At 43.7% G+C, this 13,481-nt stretch overlaps 1 protein-coding gene and 1 long non-coding RNA gene across 2 annotated transcripts in view; one reads left to right on the forward strand and one right to left on the reverse strand.

Annotated features, from left to right (window-relative positions):
• Positions 1 to 6,830, forward strand: part of MRPL42 (mitochondrial ribosomal protein L42) — a 69,456-nt gene extending 62,626 nt beyond the window's left edge. The window contains exons 6-7 of the transcript XR_008300405.1: positions 5,868 to 5,951; positions 6,647 to 6,830. The gene's annotated coding sequence lies outside the window, so the exon portion shown is untranslated. The remainder of the gene's footprint in view (positions 1 to 5,867; positions 5,952 to 6,646) is intronic.
• Positions 3,052 to 13,481, reverse strand: part of LOC128316466 (uncharacterized) — a 28,825-nt gene continuing 18,395 nt past the window's right edge. The window contains exon 3 of the long non-coding RNA XR_008300408.1: positions 3,052 to 3,247. This is a non-coding gene — a long non-coding RNA (uncharacterized LOC128316466). The remainder of the gene's footprint in view (positions 3,248 to 13,481) is intronic.

The following is a 13,481-nucleotide window of genomic DNA, read 5'->3' on the forward strand; positions in this document are numbered from 1 at the left end:
AATGGCTAACATTAACAACTCAGGCAACAACAGATGTTGGTGAGGATGCGGAGAAAGAGGATCTCTTTTGCACTGCTGGTGGGAATGCAAGCTGGTGCAGCCACTCTGGAAAACAGTATGGAGGTTCCTCAAAAAACTAAAAATAGAACTACCCTATGACCCAGCAATTGCACTACTTGGCATTTATCCACAGGATGCAGGTATGCTGTTTTGAAGGGACACATGCACCCCCATGTTTATAGCAGCACTATCAGCAATAGCCAAAGTATGGAAAGAGCCCAAATGTCCATTGATGGATGAATGGATAAAGAAGACGTGGTATATATGTGTGTATACACACACACACACACACACACACACACACACACTGGAGTATTACTCGGCAATCAAAAAGAATGTAATCTTGCCATTTGCAACTATGTGGATGGAACTGGAGGGTATTATCCTAAGTGAAATTAGTCAGTCAGAGAAAGACAAAAATCGTATGACTTCACTCATATGAGGACCTTAAGAGACAAAACAGATGAACATAAGGGAAGGAAAACAAAAATAATATAAAAACAGGGAGGGGGATAAAACAGAAGAGACTCATAAATATGGAGAACAAACTGAGAGTTACTGGAGGGGTTGTGGGAGGGGGGATGGGCTAAATGGGTAAGGGGCTCTAAGGAATCTACTCCTGAAATCATTGTTGCACTATATGCTAACTAATTTGGATGCAAATTTTTAAAAATAAAAAATACATAGGAAAATGCTCCTAGTGAAATAAGTACCTAGAACAAGGCCTGAAATATTGTAGGCACTCAGTAAATATTTGTTTCATCAATACATGACTGGATTACTGCCAGAGAAATGAAGATTAACATTTAAAAAAATTTTTTAATGTTTATTTATTTTTGAGAAAGAGAGAGAGAAGAGGCGGGGGAGGGAGAGAGAGACAGACGGAGAGCAAGCAGGGGAGGGGCAGAGAAAGACAGAAACAGAATCTGAAGCAGGCTCCAGGCTCTGAGCTGTCAGCACAGAACCTGATGAGGGGCTTGAACCCACAAACTGTGAGATCATGACCTAAGCTGAAGCCAGACACTTAACCGACTGAGCCACCCAGGTGCCCCTGAAGGTTAACACTTTTAAAAACTATAGGTAGGGTTAACACTCCTGGAAAGGCATTTTAGAGGGGGAAAAGAAGATAAAAAAATAGATCCCCCCGCCCCCACAAAGAAAGACCACCAACAAAAAACTTGATCTTGAATCTAAGTCAATGGAAAAACCTCTCTTCTGAGACATTGTAGTGTGTTTCACTAAAATGAGATTCTGTTAACCTACTAGCTCTTGGGCAACTAGTTGTGTGTGTGTGTGTGTGTGTGTGTGTGTGTGCACTAAAAATTTTTCTGAGATGTTAGTTTGAGGGACTTTTCGAATTTAAAAGAATTTAATACTTTTACCGTTTTGTTAGGTGAAGAGTTGGAAATATTTTTATCTCATTAAAACAGCTTCAATTCCAAACACCCAGACAGAGCACCTGCCACATAAGCCTGTTTCCTACTCTTGTCCTCTAAGGTTAAGACTGGCAGCTGTGGGCGTTCTTGAAAGTGTGTGCCTTGTAGATTTTAGCTCATTTTGAAAAACTGGCTCATTGCCATTCTGCACTCCAGCTTGTGATACTTAAATAGGAGATTGAACTGAGCCAGATATAAAAGGGAGAGAGAGGGAGAGAGAGAAAGAGTGCGTGTGTAAGGTGACAGTGGGGAGAGGCCCCAGAAAGAAAACTAACAAAGATATATGAGTTCGAAGCCATACTCTGAGCCAAGGGCTGCACTTGTTGAGTGGAAATTGGGGGTCCACCTACAACATGAATGTTTCAAAACTAAGATCAGGACAGAAGCATCATCAATACCCAAGGACATCCTGAGGGATATGTAAGTTCTTTTTTTTTTTTTAAGTTGATTTATTTCGAGGAGAGAGAGAGAGAGAGAGAGAGAGAGAGAGAATCCCAAGCAGGCTCTGCATTGTCAGCACAGAGCCCCACGCAGGGCTTGAACTCACAAACTGTGAGATCAGGAGCTGGGCTGAAGTAGAATGCTTAACCGACTGAGCCACCCAGGTGCCCCTGAAGTGAAAAGCACTGTGCTTCATGGCGTGGGAAGACTCGGCTTTGTGAAGTGAAAGAAAGCGTTATAATTTTAGAAACATTCTTTGAGAAAATAATACAATTTTAGGATAGAATACTGCAACAAGGAGACACAACAGTGCTTAAGAAACATTTAAATATATCCACTAAACCCTACAACATGTATCCCCAAGCCAACTTTCCTTCAGCTAGATCCCATAATGTCTAAGGCCACTTCAAAGCTCTCTGACAGGAGGGAGATTGTGATGGAAGGAAAGTCGGAGAGCAAAGACAGAGGTCTTAACTGATTGTGGTTAAAATACCATAAATTTGCAAATGTAACAAAAACATGTGCCTTTGTGAACACGTTGTTAGGGCTCCTTCTCAGGCCTTGCCAAGTTAGGGGCCTTGAAACTCAAGCTTCATTAACTTTGAGAGAAATCCTCCTCTGACCAGCCCCACCCCTCCTAGCATTTTTCTGCAGATTAAATCCGACTAAACTTAAAGGCAGCCAGTGGGATGAGTAGAAGGCAGAAATTATAGAAAGATCACAGTGGGGACTCATATTCCTCTTGCAAATATCAAGCCCTCAGACTGGGAGATGATGAAGGACACGTTAGGTCTTCGGGAAGATACATAAAGGAGTCTTTGGGCTGACAGGCCTCCAGAGGTAAGCATTAGCACAGACTGGAAAGTAAGGCTGTTTCAACCCAGTGGAGAAGAGAAAATGACCTAGGAGGGCAGGGGGGTTATTTGGAGGTAAGAGAACAAGGAGACAGCGTCTTGCCCAGATGCCTTAGTTTGGGATCTACAAGGAATACTCTCACTGGGCACTCAGTGCTGGCCTTGCAATTCCCTCCAGGCTGGCCAATGGAAAACTTGCACCAAGTTTCTCTGGAGAAGGCTACACGTAAGAAGAAAAACAAAACAAAACAAAAACCAAGGTTGACTTTTGGGTGAACCTTAAATACTGGGCCGAGCCAGGCGTTGGGGGTGAGTCGTGGATGGAGGGTTGATGAAGGACGCACCTGCAACTCCAGGAATCCCGTGGCAGCCACAGCAGAAACAGGGAGAGCGTTGAGTATCTGGTGTTGGGTGGGTGGAAGTGTGGCGGGCCGGGGGAGGGAGGCAGGGAAGACCCTTGAATGAAAGATAAAATCAGACCCTTTAGGTAAATTAAAAGTACAATGCATGTGAGAACACTCAGAAATGGAAGGAGGCAAATTAGATACATCAGAGGGGCTGCTTATGGGAAAGGGTTAGGAGTAAGAATCAGGGTTAAAAGAGAACACATTGCTCGCTCAGTCACTCACTCAGTCCACAATAAACAAAAGAGGACCATGAAAACAACCAAACAAACAAAACACTCCAACAGCAATGAGAGAATGTCAGGGGTTTTTTTTTTTTTTTTGCAAAATGAGGAGATTCCCAATAATAACGCTTGGTAGGGTGTGCGTGGAGTAGTTTCCGACTCTTGGTTGTTCCAAGATTGTGGGGCTTTAGGAAACAGGGGCTCCCTCTCATGCAGGAGAATCGAAGGGATATTTTTATTTTATTTTTATTTTTTATTTTATTTTATTTATCTGAGAGAGACAGAGAGAGAGTGCACGAGCAGGGGAGGGGCAGAGGGAGAGGGGGAGAGAGAATCTTAAGCAGGCTTCAGGCCCAGTGTGGAGCCTGATACAAGGCTTGATCTGAGGACCATGAGATCATGACCTGAATGGAAATCAAGAGTTGGACGCTTCACCAACTGAGCCACCCAGGCGTCCCTAGAAGGGATATTTTTAAAAACTACTTTGTAGTTTTTGGGAAAACAATGATAATGCTTTTGTTTTTTAAAAAGATGCAAATAATACAGATTATTAAATGAGTTGAATCCACAGAAAGTACTTAAAAAGAATACCTGACACATAATAAGCCCTCAATAACTACTACAAAAATAACCTGAAATTCCACCACCCAAAGAGAACCACGATTATGATTTTGGTAAATGTCTTTTCTAGGAAATGTATCAATTAACTTACTTGTACATAAATGAGATCAAAGATCATTTCATGTCTAGGAATATAGACTATCCTTATGCTTTCTAAAGTCTAGTATGTATTCCATTGTACAGATGTTCTATAATTTACGTAACCTGCTCATAATCTGTGACATTGAAGATGCTTCCAATTTTTTATCACGATATGTAACATTGCTGGACCATGTACATATACCCGCCTCTTTGTACTTGTTTGAATATTCTCTTAGAGTAAGCTCCTAGAAGTGGAATAGTGGGGTCAAAGAATATGCACATTTGACATTTTAATACCGCCAAACTGCAGTACAGAAAAATTTGTTGGTGTCTGTGCCCCCAGCAGTGGTGTGTGAGTATTCTGTTATCTCTCAACAAAGGGTGCAATTCTTTTCAATCTCTGGATACCTGCTGAGTGAAAAATACCTTATTGTCAATTATATTTGCTTTTTTGTTATGAATGTGATGGTTAATTTTATGTGTCAGTGTGGCTAGGCTTTGGTGCCCAGTTTTTTTGTCAAACCCTAGTCTAGATGCTGCTGTGAAAGCATATTTTAGAGGAGATTAACATTGAAATCAATAGCTCTTGAGTAAAGCAGACTACCCTCTGTAATGTGGTGGGCCTCATCCAATCAGTTGAAGGCCTTCAGAGGAAAAACTTGGGTCAGTTTTTCCCTGGGTCTCCAGCCTGCTGTCCTGCCCTGCATGTTTTGGACTTGCCTGTCCCCACAATGGCATGAGCCACTTCCTTAAAATAAAGTTCAATTTCTAAATATACACATATCTTGTTGGTTTTGTTTTTCTGGAGAACCCTAACTAATACAATCAGTGAAGTTGCCCACGTCAACTGTTTATTAGCCATCTGTATTTCTTTTCTCTTTTCTTCCTTCTTTCCTTCTTTTCCTTCTTTTTCTCTTCCTTCCTTCCTTCCCTCTTTCTTTCTTTCTTTCTTTCTTTCTTTCTTTCTTTCTTTCTTTTCTTTTCTTTCTTTTTCTTTCTTTTCCTTCTTTCTTTCTCTTCTTTTCTTTCCTTTTTTCTTTCTCTTCCTTCTTTTCTTTCTTTCTCTTTTTTTCTTTCTCTTTCTTCCTCCCTTCCCTCCCTCTCTCTTTTTCTTTCTTTCCTTCCTTCTTCCTTTCTTTCTTTTTCTTTCTTTCTTTCTTTCTTTCTTTCTTTCTTTCTTTCTCTTCCTTCCACCTTCCTTCCTTCCCTCTCTTTCTTTTCCTTCTTTCTTTCTCTTCCTTCTTCTTTTCTTTCCTTCTTTCTTTCTCTTCCTTCTTTTCTTTCTTTCTCCTTCTTTTTTCTTTCTCTTTCTTCCTTCCTCCTTCCTTCCCTCCCTCTCTTTCTCTCTTATTCTTTCTTTCTTTCTTTCTTTCTTTCTTTCTTTCTTTCTTTCTTTCTTTCTTTCTTTCTTTCTTTCTTTCTTTCTTTCTTTCTTTCTTTCTTAAAATTATCTCCTCACCCTGTGTTGGGGTCTTTTTCAGCCCCTCTGCTCATGCCTGACATGGGGCAATATGACCTAGGACCCTACCAAAGTGATGGCTTCTGCAGTATACTCCCTGATTTTTTTGACAAAAGACTTCTACTACAAATGATTTAATGTAAATAAATAGATTGAATAAATAAAGCCAAGTAATGGAGGATGCCGCTTCATTAAGGGAACTTACTTAAAAACCAGTTCCTCCTTCACCTATCAGTTAACAGCTGAACACAGAATTTCCTGTTGTTTTTCTTCTTTCCCCCTCATAGAGGTTGATGTCATCACAGCCACAAAGAAGAATGATTTCCTACAGCAATAGTGGATCTGTGACGGCATCGGGATTACAAAAGCTGGTAAGGAAATTTGCTATCAGTACTTATTATCAGAAATTACAAAGAAAATTAATTTTAAACTTTCTGGGAAAGGAGCTGTTCAGTGAAACTGGAAACTTTTCTGAATTTATTATATAAAGAAAGCCTATCTCCCATCTACCAGAGAAAGAATTTCCTACAACCTCAAGGGACCAAATATACAGGACTGGCGTAAGAAACAGATGGTCCTACTTTGGTAGGTTACTAATCTGTGCCAAAATTGTAACTACCTTCATCTTGGATAGGCTGGTGCCCGGACTATTTTTCAAGCACCAGACCTGCCCTGAGGAAGCTTTGAAATTTCCTGTTTTCGATGTCTTAGGTCAAATCTCCTAAGCAGTATTCCCCTCTCCACCACCCCATTAGAATGGAAACAGGATAGGGGCTCCTGGGTGGCTCAGTTGGTTGAGCGTCCAACTCTTGACTCCAGCTCAGGTCATGATCTCATGGTTTGTGGGCTCGAGCCCCGCATCAGGATTCACACTGATGGTGTGGAGCCTGCCTGGGATTCTCCCTCTCCCTCTCTCTGCCCCTCCCCCACTGTCTGTCTCTCACAATAAGTAAACTTAAAAAGAATGGAAGCAGGATGTATTAGTTTCCTATGGCTGCTATAACAAATTATCACAAGCTCGGGTGGGGGGAGGATATTTAAAACAACAGAATTTATTTTCTCACAGTTCTGGAGGCCACAAGCCCCAAATCAAGGTGTCAGGAAATCACACCTGAACTATGCAAACTGGGCGGGGCAGCTGCTGCCAAGAAGAGCGATACTGTCATCAGAAGGAGGCGGACCCACGCGGCTGAGCAGGCTCATGGTGCAGAGGAAGGTGGGGAGTTCCATCTGGACGTGCCAAGTTGTGACACAGCAGGTGAGACACCTGAGAGTGATGTCCCTGTCCGTTAAATGTGGCAGTAGGTGTATCATTTTTAATTTTAGCAAGAATACTTTCAGTGGAGCGTGGAGCAAGGGGACTGCTGAAGGGAGCTGACGAATGGATGGGAACTGAACAAAGTCGAAGCGGGGCTGGTCAGAAGCCAGAGAACTAGGGTCTCACCATGACGACAGTGTTGCTGAGGCAGCCTTTCAGGAGGCAATGCCCTAAAGCAGTAGTTCTCAAAGGCTGTAACCCAGATCAGCAGCATCAGGCAGCTGGGAATTTACTAGAAAAGCAAATTTTGAGGACCCATCCAAGACCTACTGAATCAAAACCTCTAGGGTGGAGCCCTAAAATCTGTGTTTAACAAGCCCACAGGTGACCCTGATGTGGGCACTCCGGCCTCCGGAGCCTGGAGGAACCAACTTTGACAGAACTACTGGTGCCGTGTGCTCAGGGAGGCACACGTGTGTGGTAGTAACATGTTTACTCCAGCTGGGCTTGCTTGGAAGCACGGAGTCTGGTTTGGGGTGGGGGTACATGGGGGTGCGGGGTCTAAGGGCATGAATTTTTGGAAAGCAAGGCAGTGAGGAAAAGGACGGGTTCCTTCCCAGGGCAAGGTCCCTGCAGCTGGAGTGTGAAATACACCTGTTCTGATCTTTCAAGCAGATCAGCAGCTTGACATCCTCCCACTCCAGAGCCAGCAGCTTTCTTGAAGGATGGGGCTAGTGTTCGGCTAAAGCTGTCACAGAGTAGCATTTCTCACAATATTTGAAGAGCCCCTGGGAAATGTTAACCAGAAACTCGGTTGGCTCTTTGACTTCAGTCTTTATGGTTGAAAACCTTTCTAAAATGGATCTGTCTTTTTGCCACTTTAGAGACTAGAATAACATCTAAAGTAGCAGAGTTGTGAAAGATTTATTATCTTTTACAATGCAGAGTGGGTTTAAGATGAGCGCTCTGATATTATCACTCTCACCCTCTTGCATTTCTGATTTGTTTCTGAGAGATTGGGGTGGATGGAGTTCCTGGTGACTGCTGGGATTTGCATGTGCCCCCTACCCGACAGTGCCTATGACACACTCTGCTGTATGTGTCTGCCTCTGATGTCCCCTGAACAGCTGTGCATGAAAGTCATCTGTCCAGTGGGCAGATAACAGGAAGTACGGCACAGTGTGAATGCCACGAGGGCAGGGCTGGTTAGTTCATGGTTTGACCTCTAAATCCTGGAATTATAACAGTACCCAATAAGCATGTTGAATGCATGAAAGAACATGGTTATTGTAATTGGATTGGGGATCATTTTGGAATCTATAGGTCTTAGGGTTGCCATTCTGAGCATTAGTCCTCACTATCTGGGACCATAAATATAACATGTATAGACAGGACTGGCTACATAATTTGTGGGGACCAGTGCAAAATGATAATTTAGAGCCCCTTATTCAAAAATTATTAAGAACCTCAAGACAGGGACAGCAGAACATTAAAGCAAATATGGGGTCCTTCTGAATGTGGGCCCCCATGCTCCTGCCTGAGTCCCATGAAGTCAGACCTAAAGGTAGGAGATGGAATGACATTTTACTAATCCTGGTAACTTCTGGAAATAGCTTTCAGAAAATTTTTGCAGAAATCCTTGAAATGACCTTTTTATGTGGTTTTCTCTTTTTTTTCATGAAAGAAGAGGGCAATTTAAAGATGGAGGGTGTCTGGGGGTGCCTGGGTGGCTCAGTCGGTTAATTGTCTGACTTCAGCTCAGGTCATGATCTCGTGGTTTGTGGGTTCGAGCCCCACATTGGGCTCTGTGCTGACAGCTCAGAGCCTGGAGCCTGCTTCAGATTCTGTCTCCCTCTCTCTCTGCCCCTCCTCCCCTCAGTAAATGAACATTAAAAAAAAATTTTTTTTTTTAATGGAGGGTGTCTGTGATAGGACTGGATTATTCTAATTCTTCTCTTCCCCCTTGGAATGTGTCCAGTCTTTGCCATGATACTCTCTCTACCTTGCCACTCCACCCCTCACCCCCCTACTGGAGAGACCAGAGTATATTTTCCCATCCACTGATGTTGGACTTGGCATATGGCTTGTTTTGGCCAATGGAATATATTAGCGGACATGATATGAGCAGAGACTTTAAACATGCTCCTGTAGTTTGGCTTGACCTCTTGTCCTTCTGTCCTCTACCATGAGAACTGTCCCTGGGGTGCCTGGGTGGCTCAGTCAGTTAAGCGTCTGACTTCGGCTTAGGTCATGATCTCACCATTCATGAGTTCAAGCCCCGCGTCGGGCTCTGTGCTGACAGCTCAGAGCCTGGAGCCTATTTCCGATTCTGTGTCTCCCTCTCTCTCTGCCCCTCCCAGGCTTGTGCTCTGTCTCTCTCTCTCTGTCTCTCAAAAATAATAAATAAAAACGTTAAAAAAGAAGAAAGAAAGAAAGAAAGAAAGAAAGAAAGAAAGAAAGAAAGAAAGAAAGAAAGAAAGAAAGAAAGAAAAAGAAAGAAAGAACTGCCCTTGGGTACCTTCTGGTCCAAGGACAGTGAGAGAAATGGGAGTGGACCCAATCTCCATCTGCGGCCCGAGGCAGAGCTGCCCCAGCAGCCCCACAGACCTGTGAGGAAGAAAAAGAAATGCTTCTGGTGTGCCACAGAGACTTGTGTCATTTCTTACACAGCATTCACAGCGCAGAAGCCCCACTAATAATGTGTGCTTCGGGTGGATCCTAGCAAAAAGATATTTTATTGCAGTTTTTTAAGCTTCGGGGATGCCAAGAATGACAAAGGAGAGGCTGGAGAAGCAGTCAACATGCTGAACACTGGTGTGCATCCTGACGCTCAAAGCAAGCTGGCGAGTACCAAACGAAGTACTGAACAGTGCTAAGCTGGGTCGCATTAAAGAGATCTTATTTGAGTTGTCTTTGTTTTTTAGAGATTGTTAAGTGCCACATAGTAGCTCCCCGAAGGAGCAGCAGGAGGAAGGGGCCTCATTTTTAGGGACCCTCGTCCCATGTTTCCATAAAGTTGGGCACAGCAGCTACCGGCTCATCACCCCCAGCAGCAGGGAGGACTGTCACCGTATTTAACAGCCAGTGCAAAAGGCTCCGACCACTCAGGGAGAGGGCCACTCTTGAGCTGTGATCAGCTCTTTGGGGGGTGAGGAGGGCCTCCCTTTTCCAAGAATTCCAGTAAGGTCCCAGACCCATCCTGTGAGGCAGGGTTATTGAGCTGGACTAATGCAGAATATATGGTCCGAGAGTGAAAGAGGGAGGTCTCCTGGGGCAGGTAGAATGAGGCTCCCAGAGACACATATCTCCTAACGCTGAGGAGCCGTGAACAGGCACAGAGGAATTAAGGTGGCTGGTCAGCTCCTTCACCCAGGGAGTTTGTCCAGGTAAACCCGATACAGTCAACAGGATCGTTAAGTCGACGAACCAGTGTGAGAAGAGGACTTGGCCTGACAGGTTGCTGGCTTTGAAGGTGGAGGAACCCAGCCATGAGCCTAGGAATGCGAGCGTCTCTAGAAACTGGAAAAGACAAAGGAACGGATTGTCCCTGAGGGCCTCCTAGAGAAATTCAGCCCTGATGATACCTTGCCTTTTAGCTCAGCGCGACCTGTTTTGGACAACTGACCTCCAGAACTGTAAGATAATAAATTTGTGTGGTTTTCATCCACTAAGTTAACGGTCACTTGTTATGGCAATGACAGAAAACCAATATATTCCCCAATAGAAAACAAGAATGCTCTTAGCAAAATGAGAGGAAAATGCTAGCAGGCAAACAAAGAGGCCAGAGAAGATGTATAGTGGAGACTGGGTCTCCAGTATGTCTTGTTCTGTGGCTCTCTGGATCTTTCCCAGGGGAGACGGCAGAAACCATACTTTACAAAGTGGTATCTGTATCGGCGTGCACCTGTTCCACAAAGCCGAAGCTCACAGCACCTGTGAGCAAGAGCACACCCTAAGAGCACAGCCTAAGAGTATTGCCTACAAAGGCACTCTACAAAGACTCGAAACCTAGTTCCTTCACTTACCAGCTGGGTAACCCGAGGCAAGCTGCTTAACCTCTCTGTGCCTCACAAAAAGAGGATGATAAATGTCAATCTGATGGAGTTTTTATGAGGATTGATGTCCATACATATAACTACGCATCATCGTTGGCATACAACTGAGACTCGAACGTTGTTGGCTGCTGTTACAACTAACGCTATGAGGCAGTATGTGTAATGATTTGTAAATCCTTGGGTCTGGAGCCAGGATTTGTAGGGTCAAAGTTGGCTCTGTCACTTAGAATTTCTATGCTTGGGCAAGTCCTTTAACATCTATCAGGCCCAGTTTTCTCATGTGCAAAATGATGATATTAAAGTTACCTACCGGGTTGCCTGGCTTGCTCAGTCGGTAGCACATGTGACCCTTGATCTGGGGTTGTGAGTTTGAGCCCCACGTTGGGTGTAGAGATTACTTAAAAATAAAATCTTTAGGGATGCCTGGGTGGCTCAGTCGGTTAGGCGTCCGACTTTAGCTCAGGTCATGATCTGACAGTTGGTGAGTCCGAGCCCCGAGTCGGGCTCTGTGCTGACGGCTCAGAGCCTGGAGCCTGCTTTGGATTCTGTGTCTCCCTCTCTCTCTGCCCTTCCCCTGCTCATGCTCATGCTCATGCTCTGTCTCTTTCTCTCTCTCAAAAATAAATAAATATTAAAAACTAAAAAAAAATCAAAATAAAATAAAAAATCTTTTAAAAAATATTATAAAGTGAGTGGGGGCATATAAACACTTCTCAGTGGATATTTGATGATATTAATGGTGAGATAATGGTAAGATGGTTATGTTTTTTAAAAAGCTCTTAGGTGGGGCGCCTGGGTGGCTCAGTCGGTTAAGCGGCCGACTTCAGCTCAGGTCATGATCTCATAGTCCATGGGTTCGAGCCCCACGTCAGGCTCTGTGCTGACAGCTCAGAGCCTGGAGCCTGTTTCAGATTCTGTGTCTCCCTCTCTCTGACCCTCCCCCGTTCATGCTCTGTCTCTCTCTGTCTCAAAAATAAATAAACATTAAAAAAATAAAAAAAAAAAGAAAGAAAAAAAAGCTCTTAGGTGTATAAAAATGTATCAGATGGAATTAAAAATTTTTTGTTTAATATTGATTTTTGAGAGAGAGAGAAAGATAGAGTGTGAGCAGGGGAGGGGCAGAGAGAGAGGGAGACAGAATCTGAAGCAGCTCCAGGCTCTGAGCTGTCGGCACAGAACCCGGCACAGGGCTCGAACTCACAAACCACAAGATCATGACCTGAGCTGCAGTCAGATGCTTAACCAACTGAGCCTCCCAGGCGTCCCTGGAATTTTTTTTTTTAAACAAGAAAACAGGGGCACCTGGGTGACTCAGTCGGTTAAGTGTCCGACTCTTGATTTCGGCTCAGGTCATGATCTCACAGTTGTGGGATGGAGCCCCGTGTCAGGCTTTGCTCTGACAGCAATGAGTCTGCTTGGGATTCTCTGTCTCCCCATCTCTCTTTGCCACCTCTCTCTCTCTCAAAATAAATAAGCATTAAAAAATGAAAATAAAATTGCCTCGCTCATAGAGCTGTGTTGGGGCATTAATCAATGAATACATGTGAAGTCCTAGAACAATGCCTGACAGATCCAATCAGTGTTATCTATCCTAATTACTGTTACCAGTAGTACAGGGTCACATAACTCTGGATGCTTAATAACTAAGCAATCACCACCACAAAGTCAGTGGTACCTCATGGGATCACGGAGACCTTCTAGGTTGGAAGAGCTGTGGTCCTCACACTGTGGAAGTTATTGGAGCAACAACACCTCTCTTTTTAGGAGGTCAAAACGTCATGGCAGTGCCTGGGTGAGATGCACATATAATATAGAAAAAGAAAGGAAAGTGGAAAAGTTAGTTTTCAGAAACACACCGCACAAAAAGACTTGTAAACAGGATACGAAGGGAGCCCACCTGCTTTCCTTTCTTCTTTCCTCTGCAATTATACAGGGTTGTACTTGTCTGTTGCTTTTGATTCGGTGTTTTTACACTTTGTCACATAGTAAGAACATTAGGTTAAGGAACCTTGTCATTTTCCTATTCAAAGCAGTTCACTCAATAATACCAAGCATTCCCACTTTGGTAGATAATGGCAAGAAGTAAGACAGCCCGTTAGTAAACAAGCAAATCATTTCATGGCAACAGCTGATTTGATCAAAACATTCTGGTTCTCCCTCGTCTGAACCCACGCAAGGAATGAACCAATCCAACTGGAAAAAAATATTTGTTTTATCTTTGCCACATGTATTTACTCTTAGGGACTATTTAACTTGATCGGGCAGAGAAGTTGGAAGGAACAAAAATACTCGAGGCACTGAACAGCCTTGGTGGGCTATCTCCGGCACCAGGCAGAAAGGGCCTGGAGGTATCGCCATGGGGGTCTGTTCTTGAGCAGTTTCTTGAAATCCTTTGCCCTCATCTTCACAGGGGAGAAATGAACTGTTGTTCATATGCTAAGTTTGGGGGGTGGGGTGCAGAATGGGAATTAAAATGACTTCAAAATATGAAAGAAGTCATTCCACAAAATTCTCTGACAATTGGATATGTGTAAGGCATTGGGAAGATGTTACAGGAAGGCAAAGGTAAACTAGATATGGGTTAGATC

This window comes from Acinonyx jubatus, chromosome B4 (assembly GCF_027475565.1).
Source record: "Acinonyx jubatus isolate Ajub_Pintada_27869175 chromosome B4, VMU_Ajub_asm_v1.0, whole genome shotgun sequence".
Classification (NCBI taxonomy): domain Eukaryota; kingdom Metazoa; phylum Chordata; class Mammalia; order Carnivora; family Felidae; genus Acinonyx; species Acinonyx jubatus.